At 42.2% G+C, this 11202-nt stretch overlaps 1 long non-coding RNA gene across 1 annotated transcript; it reads right to left on the bottom strand.

The window, feature by feature from the left end:
* Nucleotides 1-6552: 6552 nt before the first annotated feature.
* Nucleotides 6553-9176, bottom strand: LOC117244607. Its single transcript, XR_004498043.1, has 3 exons — nt 8338-9176; nt 7432-7515; nt 6553-6639 (listed from the first exon to the last, which is right to left on the bottom strand). It is a non-coding gene; the product is annotated as an uncharacterized LOC117244607 (long non-coding RNA).
* Nucleotides 9177-11202: the final 2026 nt, after the last annotated feature.

Raw genomic sequence — 11202 nt, 5'->3', positions numbered from 1 at the left:
GGGACAGGCACCCCAGGGAAGTGGTCACAATGCCAACCTTGAGGGAGTTCAAGAAGCATTTGGACAATGCTCTCAGGTATGTGATGTGATTCTTAGGTGTCCTGTGCAGAGTGAGGACTTGGACTTGATGATTCTTGTAGGTCCCTTCCAATTCAGGATATTCTACAATTCTGTGAACCCATTGGAACCCAGTGCCATAGATGCAGGGGCCAGGGATTATCAGGGTCTGACACAACAGCTGCAGTTCCTCTGCCTTACTGAAGTTGCATGCTGTTCTAAATTACTACGTCATTATGCATCTTCTCTTAATGAAAATCCTTGGAGTTTCTTTGTTCCAACACACTCTGAAACAAAAGCTTTAGAAATGACAAAGACTTGTGCAGCCTGATCTGATTTTAAAATGTACCTAGATAATCTCCAGAGCTGCTTTCCAAACTAAAATACTCTGTGATAGATTACTGAAGGGGTTAGGGAGCTGGTACCAAGCAATGTATCCACATGGGAAAACTACAAATGCTGACTTCTTTGGATAAACAGAAAAGCAGCTTCATGGCTGAGTGAGGGCATCACGAAACATTCCATATTGTTAAAATATCTCATCAGATAAAGTGACTGTTTCTTGTCTGATAATTCAAGCACATAATCCATTTTTTGTCAGACAGTATCTGACTGCACCACTCAGGCAAAGGAAGGATCTCAGCACTGGCACAAGTGAGACACACAGCAAAGAGCACTTCTCAGTTCAGAGTAGATCTGGGGGGTGGATTGCTTGTGTGGGTCTTTCCACCTTTTCCTCCTGCAGAGACAGCACCAGTGAGCCCACAGGGACTGCTTCATGCTGTGAAGAAAGGTTCACCTGCTACATCAGATCTGCAGTTCTCAACACAGCCATTTGGATCTGTACCCATTTGGTCTGGCTCCCAACTTCCCCAGTTGAGCCCAAGCTATAGGATGCATTGGAGAGAATACAGAACCAAACCTAGGCTGTGCCTCTCGATTTGGTCTTTAGATGGCCAGGTCTCCACACATAAGGCTCAGATCAGGTAAGCTGCTCATTAGTGTAAGGGGGTAGGATTAGAAAATGTCACTCTTTTATACTCAGCATTTACTCAGGTATAACTTCCATGATTTGACTAAAAGAAGAGTGGGCTACTGTATAAATAAGACATTGTTTTATTTTTACATGTGGCTCAGACATAATGTGCCTAGGAGATAAGCTCATTGCTGATTATTTTAAGTATGACTATAAAACACAAAGTGAATAATTCCCAGCTATGAACTAGACCTGGCCAGACTAGCTTTTGCAGACAATATATGTGATTTGTTTGCTTATTCATCAATTTTAAGTTATATCTGAAGACTGCAATTTTTTAAAGTAAATGTCTAAGGTAACTCACTTATAAAACTCTATTCCTAAGAAATTATTTCATGTCTGTATTAAATTTTGCAGCAAGAGTATTACTACAATTTTGCTACAAAGCTGGAAAAACCCCATAGGAATGAACTCAGACTCTACATCTGAAAAGTTTCTTCTGCAGTTGGTGACCTTGTGACTGCTCTCACATACAATCTAATGTCAAATTTCTGTTGGGTAGTGAGTGATGAAATCTAACTCAGAACCAGGCTTTCAGAAACATCCACAACCTAATGGCTTTTCTTAGTGAGGATATTGTAATTCTGCAGCTCACACTGTGGGACAGGTCTTCTAGGAGATTTCCTCTCTCCAGTGAAACGATGCCAAAGTTCCCTAACGGTTTGGAATGTCCCTCTTATTTTCAAACCAGCATAAACTAACAGGAGCAAATAAAACTGGGGTGGGGGGGACTGCATCAGAGAGAGGCAGTAATTTTTAAATCTTTTTGGCATGCAGGGATGCATACAGGTGCTGGCATCCCCAGAGTTGGATCTCCCAAGCATGCCTTCTGCAACTGGGCCGAGAGTATGTGATACCAATCCTCTCCATCTCTTCCAGTGCCTGCTGGAAGTGGGTGGTTTGCATGGCTTTACTCTCCCTCTTTCCCTGGAAAATGGATCTTTGCACAGGAGAGGACACTTCTATTTGCAACAGGGATGCAGCATGGCCTCATGATTCAAAGTGACAAGAATGTGGAGCACAAAAAGAGAAATGTTATCCCAAACTGGACTAATACTAATACCCTGGTAATAGGTGTTAGTAGCTGCCATCATGAGCTGTTGGTAAGAAGGGGTAGGGCTCTGAACTCATTACGTCTAATCTGTAATTCAGGTCACTGATAACTTTTAGGACTTTACTCTCTTACTCCATCCTGTAAGAAATGTTTAGAGATAAGGAAGCAAAAACCAACCTTTCAGACAGAAAGTCTGCTGAGGAGATACGATAAGACATGTGGTAAAAATTTTACAAAACATCACATGAATACTGTCTAAAACAGCAACCTCTCACTGCACCATGAAATGATCCATCCTGTTTGGTAGTCTCCATCGATATCAGGGCCTGTGTATTTCAGCCCATGATCACAGAGAATCCCTCTATGTTCAAAGGTCTGTCTTGAAATATTTTCTTGAGGGCAATGAAGAATCAAAGAGAAGAGAGATACTGTGGGAAAAGGATGTTGTACGATATATAAAGTCCTGAAAAACCTTGTAAACCTTCAGTCACAGATGTTCTGAGCAAATATGCAAATATCCATGTTCAGAAAGCTACTTAGTAATGCAGCAGCCTGTATCACAGTTCCCCATCTGTAAAATGTGACATTTCTTCCCTTGAGCATTGTCTGGCTCCTCACTTTAACATACAAGCCCTTGTAAAAGATACTAGAAAGCATGAGCAGGTGTGTCTATGCAAATTGAGAGCTTATTGCAATGGAGCAGTAAACAGTGTGGAGGCAAATATGAGATATTCAAGCACAAATTCTAATTAGTCAGCACCTTTAGGGTCAGACTCAAAGTACTTTATTTGCTTCTATTTATGCTGGGTCATCAGAATAAAAAAATATGCAGACTTTCATTTTAACTTTGTGTCTCCTTCTGGTAACATGGGCATTAGACCCTTGGGGATTTTGCTGGGATTTTCATCACTGTGATATTCTGGTGTTTGGAGGTATCTTGTTTTTTTCAAAAGATAAGGGTGATACTGATCTGCAGAGTTGATTTCCAGACTGGAAACACTCAGGGCCAAGCACTCACAAGGCTCACAGTACCTCTCTGAGTGACTGAAGACATCAGTAGCACTATTGCACTGCTGTACACAGGAGGCCACCAGAAATAATCTCTAAAATCCCTAGTTCTTGAAGATCTATCCATGTAGACTCTGCCTCTCAAGTTCTTCCCTTCCTGACACTACCTTCATCAGTTGGGAAGCACTTTCTTAGCACCAGTTTTCAGGGATGAGTCTCTGATAGTGTGAGTCTGACACACTTGAGACAATTGCACTATTACTTATTGATTTGATTATTTGGGGGCTGGGGAGCCAAATATATCAATTGCCTTTCTTAAAATAGTCAAGAAAACAAGGGTCATACTACCCACTACAGGTAGTTTTTATTCTTGTATGTTTGACATTTATAGGTGGTGAGGCAGTGTGTTTGATACAAGACATTTGATAAGGTATAAAAAATTCTATAATTTTCCATTTAGCTGCATGTATTGTTTCTAATGGTCTCTTAATTCTTTTGTTCAAATCCTTCATAAAATAAGGCTCTCAGTGGAATGGTGTATCACTGCATCACTGGCAGGTACAGCTGTGTCCCAAAGGGGACAAATGCTCAAGTTTCACACTAAACTCAGGACTGGATGGAGTGATATGGAAAAGGGAAGAAAAACTCACATTAAACAGCAAGGGAACTCAGGAGTATCACCAATTTCTTGCTGTCTTGACTTGTGGAAATGGCCCAGCAGCAAAAGTTAGGAGATTCTAGACAGGCCAAGAACAAATATGAAGTTTCATCAGAAAAAAAGAAGAGGACAAATGAGGATCTTCGTCTGTACACAGTGGTTTGAAGCAGGTACAGGCAGACTGTAAATCAGAAATGGCTTGGTGGTAAATTAAAGGTCAGAGGGCCACTTCAGTTTACACAAAATCAGAATTCAGAGGTGTGTGTTATTTTATAAGTCAGCATGGGGTTTTCCCTAATGAGAGGCTGAGTGGACTCTTCTTGCTTTGTTAAAGGATGAATCATTGCCTTTTCTGACCAGAAATATTCCCCTCTCATGAGAGGGGAGAAACTGGAAATTATACTAAATATTTCTGTCTTCCTAGAATTAAGTTTTAGATACTAGAACAAGTTCTTAGTCAAATTCCAGGATAAGAAATAACACTGTAAAAGGGAAAATCACAGATTTTTTTTTTTCCTCTTACCTCTGGAAATACTGAAACCCATTTCAAATAAATCAATGTGAAATTGAAACAAAGTCATGAAAATAGCCATCCTCCTCCTCCCTTAAGGCTGTGGAAGATCAAATGTGAATCTGAACCCCTTTTGCTGGACCATAGTTTCAGCTCATAATGACTTCAACCCCACAGAATTTGGAGAATTTGGGGAGTTTTTCATTTAGAAATGTAGCTTGGGCATAATCCTCCATGATGTAGGGTATACTAATGTATAACCCTGACTTCTCCATCCTTCAGTATCATATCTTGTTGAACAGCATGAAGAGAAGTTTTTATGAAAGCAACGTATCATTGAAATATTCAACACACCAGTCAACTATGAGTTGTGACAACTGCTGCTATTCTGAACCACGCAGAATTTTCATCTCAGAAATAACACTGAGCGGTTAATTCACCCTTTTCTATACTTTCAGCTTTTGTTTAGGATAAATTTCTTTGTGTTTACAAGTGTAATTCAAGCTCTGACCGCTTTTAAGTTAGCGGATAATGTTTTTCCAGTAGTTTAATATAGTCACAAGAGGGCACCAGACTCTACCCTATTTCTCCTGCTGGGCATGGTAGACTTCACAGTGGCAGAAATAAACATTAGTAGCTCTTATATCCCTAAAGTTCACACCCTGTAAACATAATTTGTAAGAATTTGTGCTTCTCTTAGGTAGAACAGTCTGTACAGAAGAGTGTGTTTGTGTGCTTATCCTCACCATACAAATAGCTGTTGAGCCAGACACAAGATCAGGCTATAATACTTACCCAAATATGGCAGAAACACACAACCTTTTTCAAAGGATGGCTACAAACAGGCTGAAAAACAAGAAGCAACAAAAAACAAAAAAAAAAAAAAACAAAAAAAACCAAAAAAAACAAACAAACAAAAAAAAACCCCAACCAAACAGAATTGAAAATAAACAGGGAAATCATGGGGAGAAAGAGATAATTCCCTTGCATTAAAATAAAATGGAGGATGCTGGAACTTGCCAGAATCTGTCCATGATTCCCTGGAGAGATCTAAGTGGCAGGAGACGGGAAGACCATCTAAGGCATTCAGCTGAGCCCCATGCAGTATCTAAATACCCAGCAAATTCTAAACAACTCTTCGATGAGCACTGCTTTGCCTCTCTGCCTCAGCAAACCACTCCCCACATTATCCTGCACCACTCCTCACGGCAGCTCCTGCGACTTTATCCCAAGTCTGTTGGCACTTGGTGCTATTTGTAAGTAACACAAATTAAAGATTTATTATTCCATTAATACGAGACATGTTGAAATGATTGCTGGGAAACCACTGGCTACTGGCAGACCACCAGGAGACAGAAATTAACATTCCTTTACTGCTACAAAAGTCAAGGCTGTCATTCCCATCGAGGTGCAGGACCAGAGCAGAGAACAAGACCAGCTCACAGCCTGTTATCTCTGTTCATAGTCATGCTTCTAATTGGGTTAACCCTTTAAACAGACAAGGCACACAGGTGTTAGTCATTCTCTTAGGAAAAAATCCCACATTTTTAATATGCCTTTTCATGCCTTAGTTCACTTACTTCATATCCTCACTTTTTGATACTCTTTATTAAACTGTAATTGTTTTGCTCCTACTATAATTTATATTTTTACAGACTAAGTTATTCTGCTAAGCCGCCAGCAAATCAACATCAGCAATAATTTGTAGCTACAGTACATCTTCCTTTTAACCTATTGATTCATCAGACTCTCAAACAAAATTTGGAAACAATCCACACACTCCAATAAGCCATCACAGCCACCTTCTACTCCTTCAAGGCTCACAGAGAGTCATTTTAATTTGCAGATAAAGCATTTGTTTCAATATTTGTATCAATATTTCTCTTATTTATGCTTAATTTAATTCTCCTTATATAAAAGGAGAAAAAAAAAAAAAGGATTTATATATAAATATATGATGGGTCTAAAGAAAATCACATTTCTGGCTTGGAAAATCTAAAACAACTAATGCTGTCAACAACTTCTTACTGATGTCTCAACCACCAGAATTATTACTGCATATGAAACTCAGTGTTCTTATTTTTCTACTTTTCCCCCATAGATTTCATGGTCCAAATGCTTACCAACTCTAAGGCAAGCTTAAAAATAAATAACTGGACCACATATTCTTAAAAGTTTTGTTAGTTTTAACTGTGCTTTTGAATTATAACTCACCAGTCTGCCATGACTGCAGAAATTAGTTTCCCACTGATACTGTAAATTTCAAGGACACAGCTTCTAGGAACAGCACGGTGCCTCCTGAAAGGCTGGTTTCACTGTAATATCAAAAGATGCAGAACAGCAAAAGTGCAAGCTCAAACCTGGACTAAAAGATTTGAAAGCTACACTCTAATGTATGTTCAAAAATATATGAAAAAGGAATTATTCATTAACTTCCTCAGCCTGCAACCACTCCAGGCTATTTTGTTCTTATAGTATCTGCTGTTTCAAAGGAAGGCAGAGCTGATGAGGGAGAAAAGATCTTCACATGGCCAGCACAAACACATTCATCAGAAACAGACTAGCTCCTGAGATGAAAATACTGTACTTAGCTGGCTGAAAAGAAAGGAATACCTTGTGTACTGACAGGCTGCACATGGTTTTTCAGCCTCTGGGTGCTATTTAATAGTAGATGCTTAGTTGCTATAGCAACTGTCATAGCCTATGGTATTTATGCTTAGATACAGAGCACATATTTTAAGCAGCACCAGATAACATGGCACTCAAGTATCCAAAATGTACATTTAAAAAATCCCAATTAAGAAGTAGGTATGTTCTTCTGATTATTAAAAATCCTTTCTAAGTCATTGCTTTTGCAACAACAAAACAATCTTGTCCCTCACAAACATAAACCTGAACCATCACAAAGAGCTACCTTAAAATAAAACCCCAAACAACATTCAGCACTTTAAAATCCATCTTTGTTGATTGCTGGTGCAACATTTGGAGACTTCTGCTGTTTGGTCCAGTGCATGGTGCTTTGTCACTAGAGATTCCTATAGTCATTAACTTGGTATCATCTGGGTTTTGTTCCTCCCTGCCAATGTCTACTACAACACAATTCTCACCTGCCATGGAGAACACCTTCTCTGAATTGGCTTGTAACTGTAGATCTTGCTGAAAACACTGCTCTTTACTTTTGTCACATCCTCCTGGTTGAAGAGCATAAACAAATACTGTAATTAGAGACCTCTTTCTTTCAGCACCTTTCTGCTGTAAGGGAAAACTCACTGATTTCAACAGTGAGGGCCTGTGAGGAGTCTTTTAACTCCAACCAAACCACTTTAGCCAGGCAAGCTAAGAGAGCTGGTGTACTACTGCAAGGTTAACTGCTTTCCTGTGTCCTGTTTTCACTCCATTTGCTGCAATCAAAACATACTAATACCTCTTCTTAGCAATTTATTATTGGTTGCATAAAGCTTAGGTAAAAACAGCAGCAATGCTTTTTGCTCACAAAGTATCTTAATCTGTGCAAGTTCTTACAAAGAACTCACTTCTTGGCTCATGTCATTCCTAATATCCATGGCCTCCTAGTAGATAGATCAGATACCCACAGCCATAAAACCTAAGGCCTGAGGCTGGTGGCCTGAGGCAGACAGATTTCTTCCTAATGCTTTGCCATTGTTGTGCTGACAGCCACACACCCTCCCATCACCTGCCTACTACCACTGTTCAGTTTTTCAAACACCCAGCTGAGCCAACACTGCCATATTCAGACATGTATTAGCTGGTTCGTGGATTAGCTGGGGTGATGAGTGCTCTGACTCTGCTATTCTCATTTTGTAAGCCACTAACATTTCATGCCAGCATCATTATTATCCAACATCAAGCTACAGTTAGCCCACAAATGTTCACTGCTTACTACAAACCTTCTGGTTTGTTTTACAGGCACCACTTGCCCACTGCCCTTGTTTAAAGGTAGGAGTATAGGTAGGAGTAACATCCAGGCTCAGAGCAGTGAAGGAGAAGCTTACCCTCACTGAAGGCTGAGCAGAACTTCCAGCCACCTTTGGTGATCCACGCATTAAGGCACTGCAACGACACAAAAACACTTTCTCTTGCGTTCGGCCCACTGTGACTGCAGACTGCACGCAGTGAAGTTGTGTCCTGTACCTGGCTTATGGGGCCCAGCTGAGCTGCTACTACAGCCTTGTTTCTTGACTAACAGCCCAATTTAATTACTTGATAGCTGGTTTTCCATCTGCCTCTGGATTTTTTAGGTGAGCTCTGCTGCAGGAATGTGCTTGTCTGCAGAAGCATTCAGGACTGATTCATAATGCTGCCTATCTCAGAAGTAATCAAAATTTGCCAGGTTGGGCTTAAAGGAAACTATGTATACTAGGAGTGGGCCTCCTGCCCTATTCTAGAGCCAAATTAAAAAGACAAAAGTATCTTAAATGCTTTAATCAAACAGTAATTATGAGAGAAACAATACAGACTCAGAACAAGCCTACGTTGTCTTTAGCAGAGGCAGAGGCAAGCAAGCTCTATCCTCGTTCTGAACCAGTGGGATCACCGCCAAAAAACTCTTCCAAACCACAGGCAGTTGTACTGGTAATGCAGAGAGCTTGAGCTAACACACCTTGTCTCTCAAAAGGAGTCACTAGCCAGAGCACAGAACTGCACTGCTGACAGCTCACAGCTTCCAGTTCAGGGCTGAGTCATGTCTGGTTTTGTTTGGTTTGGGGGTTTTTTGTCTTTTAAAAGGGTAGTTTCAGCCCTGCTCCTGGACACTGCGTTTCTGTTAATTTCTGCGGTTTTATAAACATTATCCAGCTCTAAACAGCCTTCCCTCCGCAGCCAATGTGTGAAAGTCTGGCCAGCTCAGCAGGGGCTGAGCAGCTTTGAGAAAGGAGCGGCAAAGCTCCCGACGCATCAAGCACAGCCCAGCACAGGCTTGCTCCAGACGGAAAGGAAGGGGGCTGGGCGGGAGGGAGCAGTGGCTGCTTTCCAGCGCCCATGGCACGCAGGTCACACCAGCCGGTACCAGCCACCGCCGGAGGAGGAGGCAGCAGGGCTGCCGGCAGAGCAGGCGGGCTGTGGAATGGGGAGAGCCGGAGCTGGCTGCCGGCACAGCTCCCGCAGCCGCGGATGCTCCGCTCGGGGAGGCGGCACGGCTGGAGCACACGCAGCTCTCAGGGATTGAAGCCAAGCCCGTCCTTCCACCGAGCACGAGGCATCCCCTGCCCAGCCAAGGGAAGGCGGCTCAGGGCAGCGGCTCCGCTCGACCCGGCCCTGCTGCTCTGAGGCTGGGGCTGCAGCTCAAAGCACTCCATGTGCTAAGGATGGATCTACACCTCCGACCTGCTTGGAAAGGTCGAGGCAATGCCTACTCCTGTTAAACCAGCCCTTGTGCCTCTTGTTTCAGACAAAGAGAGCATCTCATTCATATTTCATACAGGCTGCCAGTGATTTTAAATCCCTTCAGAACTTCCACTCGCTCTGGAGATCTTGCTGCGTGTCAGTGGTGACCCGGCTTCCCAGGAGAGACATGCTGAGCTGATTTGCACCATTTTCCCTGTCACCCATGTTATTCATTTCCTCAGCAGGCAGGCTGCTCTGCAGTGTCTTACTAGGTGCAATGCTTCCCAATTGTCTAGGTATATGCTCTGAATTACCTTTTGATTTAAAGGTCTCCTGACAATCCTGGCCAGTGATTCCCTCACTTTTTTCCTTTGCTTTGTATGCAGTTACTTTCTTCATTTCCATTTCCCCTGTCAAGTTGTTTTGCAGATATCTCTTTCCAGCTCTCTAGTAAATACTTAAGGCTGCATTGTTTTGCGAAGACCCGTCCAGATTTTTCCATTTTGACTTTTGGAGTTTTGTTTCTCACACATGTGAGATGTGAGAGTTGCTTTTGGCTGAGAATAACCAAATGAGGAGACATCACTAGTTTCTCAGATTTTTAACGAAGATGGAGAATCTTTCACAATTTTTCTTTCACTGGTTTAGTCAGAAACATAGATGATGTTGCTCTTAAGCTATAAAACATCCTCCAGTTTCACTGGAGAGGATATTGGGAGGGGGGAAAAACCTATAAAAATGTTGTGATCCTCTCACTGTAGCGACTCAGAAAAAAAAGAAAAATGGATAAGGAGAGGGGACTTAAGTACTTTATATAGATTATGCTATCACTAGAAAGAGCAATGCAAATGAACTCTCTGAGCCGTGATCCTTCAGGGAACAGCCCCCACACTGCCTCGAAAGGGGCCTCCACGGAGGCTCAAAGGTTCTTGGAGGATTTGTTGTGGGAATACCTATTTGAATTCCTGCTGAGCTGGGGCTGCCGGGGGCCGTGGGAGGAGGGTCAGGCCCTGCTGCCGCCAGCTGTGGTGGCCTGCGGGAGCAGCCGAGGCGGCAGAGCCTAGATCTGCTCCAGGAATATGCTGAGTGTCTGGAGTGACGGCTCCTGGAGTGACTGAGGCATCATCATGACAAACCAGGCACTGCTTTAGGAGACACTGTGCCCAACGGGAATGTACTTTTTCCAGATATTCTTCACACTGATCATCTTTTGTTTCACGAGTAATTTAGAGATTACCAGGATTATATCTTGGCTGACTGTGTGTTGGGGATTTTACTGTTTACTTATAAAATATTAGAAATAAATTGTCTAGGGTTAAGTTGAATTGTAACGTGCTGACAGTTTAGCATGAGTAGGTCCTGCTGAAAGCTTGGCATCAGGGAACTTTAAATTAACTTTGTTAGCAGGGACAGCTAAGCAGGGGAGTAAACAAAGAAAGACTGGGTGTCTTCAGATAAGAGTTGAGATCCTGAAGTGCCCCAGGATGGAAGAAGCAATTAACGGCCTGCCCACGTGGACATGAAGAAAGAACTCC

The sequence above is a fragment of the Parus major genome, chromosome 5 (genome assembly GCF_001522545.3).
Source record: "Parus major isolate Abel chromosome 5, Parus_major1.1, whole genome shotgun sequence".
NCBI lineage: Eukaryota > Metazoa > Chordata > Aves > Passeriformes > Paridae > Parus > Parus major.
This window is presented reverse-complemented; position numbering and strand designations above follow the sequence as displayed.